Here is a 13,767-nt window from a genome sequence, read left to right as displayed (position 1 = left end):
AATCACCTACTTGACTTTCAGCAACAAAATCATTCAGCCATCAACATCCATTGCTAGCATTCCTGTTCTTTGTTGGCACAGCTTACACAGCAGTGGGAAGCTATTATCAACACACTGTGAGAGTTACATAATTTGCTAGACAAGCTATTTTTGAGCATTTAGGACTTGCAACGCTTGGAGTTACATGGTTTCTGTTTTTTGTTGTTTTTTTTTTTTTTTCTTCCCCCCTGTAATGAACTGCGGGTGTCTGCAAAGTAGATACCTGGAATATCATGGGACAGACACAGGAACAAATCTCTCTCTCTTTCAGTCCCTCAAGCTACAGCAGCAACTCTGCTAGCTGTTAGGAAATAACAAGCCCCTCTCTCTCTCTGAAGAAAAACATCTGACCTTGATTACAGAGCCCTACACCACTAATAGAAAAATCCAGGAAATATTTGATAGCTGGGAAGGAACAAAACCAGAAATCCTTGTGGTGTTTAAGAACTGTGCCTTCACTTTCTGTTCTCTCTTCCTATGATGCAACAACAGGAGTGAAAGGATAAAAATATGTGTATCAAAGGATTTTTCTTTCAGAAAGGATACATTATTGTTCTTACTAAAGGTATCCAAAGTGGTTTCAATTCATCTAAACACTTCCAGGATATTTAGACCTACCCCACCTAAGGTATATTTTTTATCAGCAGTTAAATGTTGGCCTGTCTTCCAGGAGTTCCCACTAAGGTCATGGTTCTGGAATTAGAGGTTTTTTTATACATACTAGAAGAGGCTCCTTGCTGATGTTCCACTAATTCCAAGGTAACTACAGAATTCCATTGCAATACTATGAAACCATCTTCAGAAAGATACAGTTAGGAAAGACACCACATGAATTACAGTGATTTAAAAAAATAAAACACCAGCCCCACACAGACATAGGCAAAACTTACAAAACCAGTCACTTTTAGGGAGATATTTGTCCCAGACAAGGGATTATTCAGCCTGATGCACTGTCAGAGGATTTTCTGTTTTTCCTTAAAACTGGCTCATTATTTTTACATTAACTTCATGTACAACAGAGTGTATAACACATAGATCAAAATTATTCCTTTCATCTTCTTTTATGTGTTTCTCTGTCATTCAGGCCCACACTGAGCCATGGCACCATATACTCTCCGTTCTGCAATGTCACACAGTCGGTGTTGAAATGGGACCGAGATCAATGACACTCTCCTGATTACAAGGCACTTGAGGAGTGGATCAGGTAAGAGTGCAGTTTTGTAAGGGCTGACATCTGCAGGGACATCAAGTCAGAACAGGAATTTACTTCATTTTGGCATCCCCAAGTTTGCAATTTTGTCCCATTGCAGAATGGTTGCAATGAAAAGCAATGATACAAACAACCCCCAAAACTCTTTAATCTGAGGCTCGCCGGCTGTTTCAAACATCGCTGCTCACAGGTAGAGGGTAAAGAAAAAAGGGAGAGCTTTTTGCCTGCCACAAAAGGCCTTGATTGTTGTTCACCTGGCTTTATTTTTCACTGATGAAAATCTGTACTTGGGAGTAACAAGTACTTCATGAGCTAAGTAAATGACACTTGGCTGCCTTTGTAACTGCAGTGGTGGATGGGAATTGGATAGACCTGGGTTACACAGCCCCTGTTCTGACAGAGTCCGGTTTGGGCTCTGCATGTGCTGCAAAATGCGATTTGCAAAAAAATAAATCTTCATAAGATCTTTTTGGTTATAGAAAAAATAAAAGTTTGTGTGTGTTTTCAATAGGATGAAGGCTTGCTTCAAAGGTCTCACCCATGTCACCACTGACAGCCCAGTAATAGGTATCTCTAGGTATCTTTCCTTCTGCCTGATCTTTTCAGGGTAGGTAAGCCGTTTAGCGTGTACTTTAAAAACCCTAGCAAAATATTGCAATAAAATGGGTAGTAAAGAAGTTTGATGTCAGTTGCAAAAAAGCAAGTGTTCACTGTGGGACTATGTGGGTAGCTTACATTAGCAGGTACAGTACTATTACAGACAAAGAAATGGCATTTCAAAATTATAACCCACATGCCTTCTTCGAAGAAAATAGGCAGGGGTACAAAGAAAATACCCCAATGAATAATGAACCTCCTATTAGTGCAGTGTGCCTTGTGTTTAGATGTTTGGCTAAAAAGGTGAAATGATCACTTCCTTTGGTGGAGAGTTTTTTAGCACAGTGATAAATAAATCACATAAAAGAAACATCTTTGTGGCCTAATAGTAAATTGTAGGTGAGCCTTGTTTAAATGATATTTTGCTATGTGAAATTTATTTTTCTAGGTACTGTCTGTAGATTTTATTTTTCAAATGCCTTTTCTCCTTTCTACAAATTTCTTTTCTATTTTCTACAAATGATTCTGTCCTCAGAACGAAGTGAGACCATTTATCTATCAGTTTCAGGCTTATCACATTAAATTAGGCATCAGAATGCTCAGTAATTAGAAACCACCTCACCCTGGAAAATGGGATAATGACAGAGTCCTTGAAATCAATGAAGGTTAAAGCTGCATGTTTATAATAATGTTTCTATAAACCCAAGATAAGATGTTGATTACGATATTATATCAGCTACATAACAATTAAAAGTTATATTTAATCCTGTAAGAAGAGTTTATTTTGAGCACTGCATGACCTCATAAGCGTATCCAGCAAATAAACCCCTGCTTTGATGGTAAAGACAATGAACACTGTACTTTGTTCAAACGTGTCCTGTGTCCACACGCTTCTCACAGCTAATCATTCAGGGACGTTAGCTACGTGTGAGGTGTTCTTGAAAATAACAGTCTGCAGAAAATCGATGAGCCCAAAGTTCTTTCTGACAGGAATGTATAAAAGAGCCATATGCCAGGCAAAGCACAGATGAAAGTTCCCAATATAATAGGTACAAATTGTATATAAGTCACTTTTGGATTTACTGATTATTAAAACAGATAGATCTGTGCTAGCCTTGCCCTATCTGACTGACTGCCTAACACATTTTTAACAGCCAAGGCAAAAAGGCTCCAAGTTTTACGTACTATACATGGATGAGCAGAAACTACTCTTGATCTTTTTCTCATTAATTCCCATCTCTAAGAAATTACTGCATTTGGAGATAGGGTGCCTTAAGCTCTGTTTTTAACAGAATTTTTATATTTATTTTAGAATTTTGCTTTTATATAAGAATGCTTGTATCAGACTCTCCTTTGTTTTGATCTCACAAGCAGTAAGGTTCTCCAAAATGATATACACAACTTCACATTTACCACTGAGCAAGAGCATTCACACAAGCAGTACCTAACACAATGTAAACCTACACTCTAATTTCCCTACTTGTGTTCCTGCAATTAAACCTTAAATGTGCCTTTAAAATGTTAGGGTAGATTAGATTTGTTCAAAATTTGTTGCATGTTATTTATAATTAGTGAAAGATTTTGTAGGAGATGAAGTTGGTTTAGTACTCTTCAGGAGCTACGAGCATTCGGGTTTCTGCAACAAGATCTGTTTTCCTGGTCAACAAATACAATATAAAATTATAAGGGGAAAAAAATATTTGACCTTCTCTAAACAATATAGTTTTAGTTGCTTTAAATCAGATCTACCTTCCATTACATCCACACAGCAATCCCAGCATGTATATGAATAGGAAGATGAGTTCTGCGTCCTTCTGAGAAGTCAAAGTCCACAGATTTGCTCTAGAACTTCCTTTGCCCTAGTTTTCTTTTGTCTTCAAATTTGCTTTCATGAAGAGTCTGTGAACGATTGAATTTGATATATTATTTTTCACATGTGGATGCATTCAACTTTTAAAGTCAACGCCCTGATCTAATTTTTGTAGTAGTGATTCATTTCTATGGCTGAAAATAAAATCACGAGAGAATTGTATTGTATTGCCCCACCTCTTCATGAACAAAGATAGTACAGCTCTAAAAATTCCAAAAGTTAACAGGACCAAGGTTTTGAGTTTAAATAATCCATACTGGCCAGCCAAGGACTTCCTTCTAGCAATGAGGTGATGGTGCCTGGTTATCAAGGCAACAGTCTACCACCCCTCTATGCCCGCCTCTTCCCACCCTGTCACTTGTGCTACTATTGAGGACCCTCCCCCCACGCACACACCTATGGGATGGGCCACCCAGAGCACTGAGCTAGTCCCACGCCCTGCAGCTAATCCCCCAGCACAGAGGGATGTGCTCCAGCCCCCAACACAGAAATAGCTGTGAGAAAAATGTACTAGTGCCCAACTAAAACTTTAAGTTTTGGAAAATCAGTTCAACAAATGGACAAACATCGTGACATGTAGATGCCATTCCAATGGATGTCCAACAGAGGAGCAAATAAACAGTGTGTAGTCTGAGGTTTTGTAAAGCTTTTCGATAGTTTTTAGGGGTTTGCAAAATTGGTTGGCATATACACACATTTTCCTGAAACTTAAATGTATGTTAATGGTACAAATCAAGCACGATTCAGATTTAAATAGATAAATAAATAGATAAATATCTAACCAAGCAAAAATCCTCCAGAAATTAAGATTTTTCAAACAGAAGAGCTGTTGTGTGGAATTTCAAGCTAAAATATATGCCCTGGGGTAAGCAAAAGCCAGCCTCTGAAAGTCAGGCCAATGTGGCAGTCGTCCGGGCAATAAGGTTACAGTTATATTTGTACAGGAGTCAAAAAAGATGACTTGGTACAATTCAGAAGGTATGTCAGCTGTTCCTCACCTAGGAAAACCAAGTTATTTCCACAGATAAACTAGACTTCTAAAGGACCTACCTGACATTATTTCCCCATCATGACAAAAAAATTCCCTGGGTTAGATTTGCAAATTAGATTAACCTTTCAAATTAAACATTATAGCAAGTCATTTCTCTGTAAACTTGTTAGAACTGTTAACTCTGAGGGCAAGTAAAGCATTAGAACCAACAACTAAGGAAAGGGTTGGGTCAAGAGCCTTAAACGCTGCAGATCTGTTAATTACTGAACTTGTTACATGAGAACATACAGAGAAATCTTTATGAAAAATTTTAGAAGATAATCCTTTCCAGATCAGCATAACTCTGTTATTATGCCTTTTTAGATTATTTCTGAGCCAGGGCTCATCTGTGTTTCTAAAGTGAATGTAACTCTGCACTTGCAGCTAGACATAGGGAAACTTTCTGCATTGTGCATGTTTCCGTGCCAGAGAATAAATAACCAAACACTGCTTTCTCAAACATACTGTGTGGAAGGCTATGTTGTTTAAACAACAGCTTCAGACCCAGACATATAATATCAAAATAAGCCACATTTGTTATTTTTTCTCCCTAGCCTTAGTATCTGAGTAATCATACGATTCATTCTCTCAAACAACTCAAAGCAGCAGGCTTGTTCCTTCTTTTTGGTTTTTTTTTTTTTTTGCTTTTGTTGGGTGGTAAGTTGGCAGCATCAATTGTATTAGTGTTTCTGTCAGCACCCACATTAAATATGTTTCTTTATGGGAGAAATCATATTCCAGCCTACTCTGGACATCTAAATTTATACCTTTCATCACATCCAGACTGAAATCCAGCTACCACCTGGATTCCTGTAGGGTTTACTTAGTGAAATGCCCAGAATATTTCTGTTCCAAATATCAAATTAAAAATTATCTGAAGTTTATATTTAGGCAAAAGAGCCAGTAAACCACTGATGCTTTCCTATTTTGCTTCTATCTTTCTGCTTTTTTTGTAGTGTTAGAGCAGATTCCTATAGTCCAAATCAGAATTTGGTACATCCCATGCTTTTTTGGTATTGCTTTACGGTGATTTTCCTTTCCCTTGTTTTACACATTTAGAATGCTTTAGTGGCACTGCAGCCTTCTGCACTGTTTTCCATGTCCTGTGATACTTAGAAATGGATACAGGAATTTCAACAGGGTCTTCTGGGATCTTCCTATGTGTTGCCCAGAGAGCTTGGGACTAGAATTCCAGGTGAGGGTTAAATTTCCTGATGTCCATACCGTCTCTGTTCTGGTTTATTGCCCCATTCCAAATAAACTAGCTTTATGGGCAGAGAACCTCATGGAAGAGGCCTGGGTTCCTGCTTCATCTCTGCCCCTCAAACCTCTGTCTGTGAGTGTGCCTGGATAGAACTGGTTCTACAAACCAGAAACCAAACACAGCTTAGATGTAACCCTGCAGTCCATGCAGAAAAGAATTCAAAAAAATGTATATCTGCATCAGAAAATATGTGTGCTTCATTTCCACAGAAATCTAGACAGCAATGTTACAAGAAAATTCCTCATCGATAAATAATAATTTTCAATTATTATTGAATAGCATCAATAAATTGTCAGTACTGCCTTGCTCTTGGTGGGGAGAGAACTGGAGGGCGACTCCATTTGTCAGGGTGCCACATTCCTTCACTTCTAGATAACAATGAAGTCAGTAAGCACGCTTCCAAAAAATATTTTTTTTTTAATTTTAAGTTATTCATATGCCTCAGAATGATTCCTGTTTCTAATTGACTCAGGAGGCCTGTCTGCTTTTATTTTTCTTATCTTTCATTATTATGACTAGAACATAAACATCACAAAACTAATTCAAGCAGCATTTTGGGCAGGGTACTTTATTTTTTCTTCTGGCAAATAGTCATGGTTTCTGCTGAAACAAAGTGACAGTGAAACAATGTCAGTTCATCACTTTGAAAAATCCTGTATGTGTTCCTTTAGGGTATTATCCTGTTTATGGAACTACAGCAACAGGAACCAGTACGAACCCTGCTCTTTGGGCTTTAGGAAATAAATATATACCATATACACCAATACATCAGGCTGAGGTCTGGTTTTTGCATTTCACAGTAGGCCATTACTAATATTTTTCCGCTGTATTCAAGATTTCTACTTCATTGCGGATGCCATTTATTCCTCAACTTGAGCAAAGTTATCTCATTTATCTGCTATAGTCACAATCATCAACCGCAATTATATAAAGACTCCCAAATGAACTACAAAAGGAAATATTGCTGCATATGGTTTGTTTGCTGATGTTTTTGTAGTTTTTTGTATGACATGACACTGTCAAAATTCTTTGATTCAGGCCAGGCAAAGCCATGGAAGGGTTGAAACTAAGGCATAAATTCTGTTCTTGTGAAACTCTACAACCCTATTAAAATTCTATCTGAAAGGCAAAATTACGCACATTTAACTTTAAATATTTAAGTAGACTTGTTTTGCTAAACTGATGTCTAAAGCTTCCTACTTATAATGGAAAATGTCATTTAACTTTAAGAATCACTGTGAATGAGCTAATGCAGAAATCAGTGGTAAAACCTAATGGAAAGCGAGAACATTTGAAACTTCATTTTTTCTTTTGTTTCCTTTGAATATAATTATGCCCTTTTAGTGCTGTTTTTCCTCAGTCCTCTCCGCCTACTATGTCATAATTATAAACCCACATTTTAGAACACTAATTAAGAACATACTCGCAGCAAGAATAGCTGATGGGTGGACACAGCGAAAGTGTTCAAGCACCAGAGAACAAATTAATACCCATAAAAAAGAAACAAAAACGGGGGAGAAAAGGAAAGGGAGAGAAAAAAAGATAGCTTCCTCTGTGCCAGCAAATAAACTGAAAATTACATTCTCAGATATATACCTATAGCCTTTTCTGTCAGCAATGCACCGATACTACTGTCATGTGATTGAACATTATATATATTTCTTGAACTTTAGAAAATTTTATGTAAACATCTAAGAAAAAAATTAAGCAACCCCTCTGAGCCTCACCCATAAAAGTGCCGTAGTATCCATTTCTGCAGAATAATAGGGTACTAAAGTATCCCTGGAAATGCCTGTTTACCTCCTAAATGGACGTGCACAGTCCTAAGTGTAGATACAAATCCTCCAGGAACAGCTTTCCAGGTGTCATTTTAGGTGACATTCGATAACAGCACAGTGTGGCAGGGCAGAAGCCCAGTTGCACTGAGGAAACTGAACCGACGCAGGAGACTGAGTACAGCTTTCCTGTTGTAAGGCCAAGGATCAAAATGTCTAGTGTAAAATAAATGCTTGTAGATAGCCAATGCATCTTAATCATTGTAAACAACACAGATATTTTTAAGCAATTCCGATGAAAAGAAAAGCAGTTTTTCCATTATCTTGAAGAACACTTGCTCTGAAGTTTAATGTACACAGTTATTTGTATTCAGGTACGTTAATTTGCTAACATGGGGTCAGACTGCTGGATCCCATGGTTATTAATATTTGGTAAACAGAAATATAGAAATGTGATGAAGAGACATTCTAAACAATTCAAGTTTCAGCATATTCAAAAATATGACCTACGATATTTTAGACGCCCATGTAATCCAGGGGATTTCAGCTCAGTCTTTTTTTCATATGAGATTTAGAGGTGGAAACCAACATTTTGTTAAAATTTAAATGCCTGGGAAAATACCTAAAAGCAAACAATCATAGGCAATGTAGAAATAGCAGCTCCCTGTTCATACTCAACAAAGTCAAGTAACAGGTACGGTAAAAACATTATTGTTATCTGAAATGCTTTTGAAGTCTTCAAAACAATTCCATAGTGACCATCACAAACTTATTAGCTATAACAATATGAAATGGAAGGTCAATACTTAGTGGTTTATGTATGAGACCAGAGGAGATTATGAACATGACCAAGGTAATTTCTATCCATTTTTATGGATCTAGATAGGAGGGTCATTATGGAAGACACTGCCACCAGAAAAAACACGTGCAAAGGACAGTATTCTGTAAAAGGTGTTAAAATGTGCCCTGAAAAAGCCCTGAAGGTTTGAATCAGCAGCTTGTGTAAATGCTAGAGCTGTGAACTGTCAGGAAACCCTTCCACTTAGTTCTCCATGTCTAACGTTGCTTTAAATATTAGTGCAGCTTAGATAACAAGATCAGTTAAGCTGGAGCTGTGTTCTTAGCTGGAATAAAAGCTAGAGGTCCTCTTGCACAGAAGCAGTTTTTGTTTAGCCCCATTTTTCCTAGAAAAAAAATGATGAGTAAATTCCCTTTAGGGCAATAACATCTATAGGTTGAGTAGAGTAACAGACCTGGCTGCCTACTGTTCTAGCTAAACTCTTCAGTAACAAGCTTCCCCAGGAATGACAAACCAAGCAGAAGAGACCCTTGTAATGAAAATGCAACCCTCCTTACTGACATTCGGCATTTTCTGCACTACACTGATAGGTTCACGTCCATTTTACAAGAACTGAGACTGCCTGTAACAAGTGGCGGTTTTGAGTCCCAGAAGTTTTGATGCCTGATTTGAGAGATGTTGTAGAGTCCTTTCAAAAGTGCTGAGTGTCCATTTCCTGAGCACCAGCTACTTTGAAAATGCTTTAAGTTGAAGAGCCAAAACTGTAAGTGTCTTAAAAGTTAGGCAACTACACTTTATTTAGTTGCTAAAGGGGAATGCCAAAGATAAAGCTTTTGCAATCATTACTAAGAAGTATATTTTTTTGGCAGATATATTGACAGTAAACTTTTTGTTTGTTTTTTATGCTAAGCCTGGCATGACCACATGACACACCAAAATTCACAAACAAGACTTGATTTACTCCATACGTGAGCTGTACGGAGCACAGTGGTGAGTTACACAGCCGAGAAAACACAGTATGGCTCTGTAATATTTCCAGGCTCTTTTCAGAAGATACCAGAGAACTCAATTTGAAGTTAGATATTTTATATTCAATCTTCTTTGTGGATAAAATATTTAATTCTTTGGCTTCAGATTATATTCAACACGAGGAACATTTCTGATTGAACATTTGACTCTCTTGGTGTGGGTTGCTTCCTGATTGTATGCAAGTATCTTAGAAAATCAGAGTCCTGATGCTTGCATTCACAATTCCAAATTTAATTGCTGTAACTGTTCTGCAATTGTTGCTTAAGATGGTCTGTTATGACTAAAGCTCATTGCCTGGCTCATACTCCCACAAGAAGAACTAACACAGTTGGCCCACATACGAAAGAACTCAGTGCCGGAGGGTGAGGGACATAAAATACCCTCCATCAATTTAGATGACAGGTTTCAAAAGTAACAGTCCAAGGGTCATGTTCACCAGGGCTGGCACAGGAAATCACAGCCGACAACTCCAAGGACAGATACCTGTCTGAGAGGAGATTCACTTGTAACTGTATTCCCTCCGCTTTCCCTTTTGCCCTGGTTCCCACTTGCAGGCAGGTGGAACACACACAACCCATGTGTCCTCTGGCAGCTTTCAACGTGACTGCTTCCTCTTCCATTTGGGATGGCAGCAGCTTCTCAGATAAACATTTCTCCACATTGTTTCTGCCTTTTTCCCTTCTTCTCCTCCATTTTGAGACTTCCAGTGTGAACAACACTTCAGGTAGCTGCTGGAAAGGTGAAATACCATTAAATAGTTTTGCTGTTCGGCATTAAAAAACGATTCTCTCTCCGGTGATTCTTCAAACATGCAAGTAAAATAAAATAATTTGGAATCAGGATCCTTTCCTTTCTTTTTTTTTCTCTCTTTCCATTGTGCTTTATTGATAGGTGAAAGGCTAATTTAGTCTCAAGAGTGTTCTGAGTCCACCCCAACTATTCAATTTCAATAAATAACCTTGCTGTGAATACACTTTAATTAGTGATTTCATACTTGGAATTGCACAGTTGTAATACAGCAGGCATGAGGATCTGTTGAAATAGTATAAAAAAGGCATAATTATTTTCAAAAGCTCTGTTGGAAAAATACAGGTAAAAAATTCTCCTGCTGGTGTCTGTTTTCTGTGTCCATTAGCATTTCACATTCTCTCTGTATTTATAAAAGGATAGATGCTTGGACTTCAAGTTGTACAGGATGCCCCCACAGTCCTGGAAGATTTTCATTCTTTGTTTGCTGTTGCTTGCTGAGATCATTGTAATGAAGACAAGATTTTGACTTCATTCGATAATTTCAGTCTAATTGGTGAAAGTTATCACAAAGGAAAATAGGAACAAAACCATGAGATTCAGAGGGATTTTCATAACTCTATGGGCTTGGTTTGGGATCTTTTGATGCAATGCGGAATAAAATAAAGTAGGCGTAGGAACAAATTCAAAACCCTGTCATATTTGTTACTGCTGAAGGCAGGCTGACAGAAGAAGAGTTTTGAAGGAGCAGTGAAAGAAAAATCTTTAAAAAACATAAGCTCATTTCAGGACTGAATCTGAACTCGCAAAGAAGATGCTGGGCTGCAGCCTAGAGGAACACAGCATAAAATTAAAGGGGGTGACAACACAGAAAGTGATTAAATGAGGCACTAGTTACTTTTACTATGAATGCTGCTCAATTAGTTTGGCCATTGCTCTCAGCACACACACTGTGGCAGAGAACAAAAAGCATGATAAAGGCCAAATGGATTTTTAAACACTACATTAACCTGCGTTTGATTTGTGAGTTCCCTTGAAGGGCCAGGGGTTTTTTTTTGCAAAATTGTCATGTTTAGGAAAACTTTCAGAAATTCACTGACATGTCAATGAAAACTAGAAAGTGTTCTGAAAATGTGGGCAATTTACACCTACTTACAGTGACTATAGTTAAGGAACGCGTACACAGAAGCTGTCATATCCTCTCCCTTCAACTCCCTCATAATGTCGATGTGGACATTTTGGCTAGTTTTCTGACCTGCACAGAGTCTTAACGAGTAGGCTGCCTTCAGCTGTCATGTGTGCTGGCATCTGCGGGAGGCTTTTCAGCCCAGGGAAGAGCAACCCATAAGCAGAAGACGGGGGAAGAGCAGCAGGTTGTGCCTGGGGAGCTCAGAAGAGACTGCCAGGGGAAGCGCAGGCTGGGCGATGCTCGGTGTCTCCGCAAAGAGAGCAACACCGTTTTCCCAGGCTGCTCTTTGTTTCGGTGAAAAGGATGGTGGTGGGAACAGTCGGCAAAAGTGTGTCTCTGCTTTCCCATCTCCCTTTGGTTTTTGTTCTCCATAATCTAGGATTTAAGAGAGGAAGTAGCGGCAAAACTTGGATCCAGCTGTTTCTAAGTTCAGACCCTTCTCCGACACAAATACCAAAGTGTCAGTTGGCTGTTGAACATGATGGTAGTTCAGAGAGGGACATTTCACGTCCATGCAGCAAGCTTCCAGCTGTTGCGGTACAGAGAGAGCGTGACAGTCCTCAGGCTCTGCTCAGCAATGGACTTGGAGTGGCAGCTGCCACTTAATGTAGTGTGGTAACACCGCATGTAATGCAGCTGGCTGTAGTAATGTTTGAGCCAGAGGCATGGTTGTTTTGTCACAGAGATGCTATGTTGATAGTTCTAGCAAAATACCTAACAATAGTCAATGGGGAGAGAAAAGCTTATGGTCTAAAACCCAATTCATAGGAAAAGCAGTGAAATGGGAGTGTTGATATTCCATTTGAAATTTTACTGGTTCAGAAAACAAGACCTTTAAAACCTTGTAAAATTGCAGATTCCAAAAGCAATTTACTGAATCTGCCATGCCTTTAAGTGTGTATCATGCTGAAAAGGCTTGACAATATCTCTGCTTACACACACCATTGCAATGCAGACCCAGCATCTGCTTTATTTGTCCCTCATTTGTATTACATTACTTCACAATTGCTCCTGACCAGTTCTTAAATTTCTGAAAACTTAAACACCAGCATCTCCAAATGAGAGGAGCCTGGCTGCCAGGGAGAAGGAGCTTACCTGTGTGCAGCCTCTTCAGGCAAGCACGGCAGCATCCCTCCCTGTGACAGTATATTGCTGAAAATTAGTTACCTATACATCACTCTAGGCAGCAACGTGCTTTCATCAAGAGTACCAAACAAGTAATAGTTTTGTTTCCAGAGAAATCTCAAGGTATAATTATATACAAAGGGTGTAATGAGATCACCTGTCTGAATTCATCAATATTAAGGGCTTTGGGAGAAGGGAAGGAAGGTTGGAACATGAGGACTGAGAGTTCAGAAAACAATGAGGTCACCTGAAAAACAGCAGCCCTACAACCTGGGGTCAAAAACAGGAGAAAGGAAAAAAACTGAAAAGGAGTCTCAAGTAGGAGTGTTAAGTCAGTGATGGAGGAAATTAAGACTGAAGTGTATTTGTCTGGGTTTTCTACAGGATGCTTGGGAAGAAATCAGAGAAACTTGCATAAACTTGAAAGGAATAAAGTAACAAAAGCCAGTAGAGAGTTTAAGGACTAGAGACAGATGGATTACGAGATAAAACCTCACAAACTCCATACTGTATGCATTCTTGACTATCTAATTTTCAAAAGGGGAGAAAAGTATATTAATGTTACAAAGTGGAACAGACTCTGGTCTCTTTTGTTCGGATAAAGCTTAGAAAATGTGTATCACAGAGGAAAAAGAAAGTTCTGTGAAAAATAAGGAGCGAAATAAAGAAATAAACAAGAAATAACAACATTTATCTATACTTACTGCCTTGCAGTTGCTGGAAATTGAACAACTTGGATGCTCTTACCTGAACTGGGCAAATTGCTGTTTAGGGTCCTAGGGGAAAGTCTGGAAGGCACAGGGAGATCAAAATCTCTGGGGCACATCCTTCCTTTTCATAACACAGTCGATGAAGCTACAATCACTTAGATCACCTGATGATATGTCTCCCCTAGTAACCAAACCTCCACTTATGGCAATCTTAAACACAGAAGAGGAGGAAAATTGTCCACTGCATTTATTCCAATTATACTGCTGAAATCTGAGTTAGAGCACATACTTCTAATACCCCAGGAAAATGGTTTCTGCTAATCTCTCGGTAAGGGATTCAACCTCGGGAAGTGTGTGAGCTCCACAAATCTGTTCAAGAAAAA

The sequence above is a fragment of the Pterocles gutturalis genome, unplaced genomic scaffold, assembly GCF_000699245.1.
Source record: "Pterocles gutturalis isolate BGI_N339 unplaced genomic scaffold, ASM69924v1 scaffold2059, whole genome shotgun sequence".
Taxonomy (NCBI): Eukaryota; Metazoa; Chordata; class Aves; order Pterocliformes; family Pteroclidae; genus Pterocles; species Pterocles gutturalis.
This window is presented reverse-complemented; position numbering follows the sequence as displayed.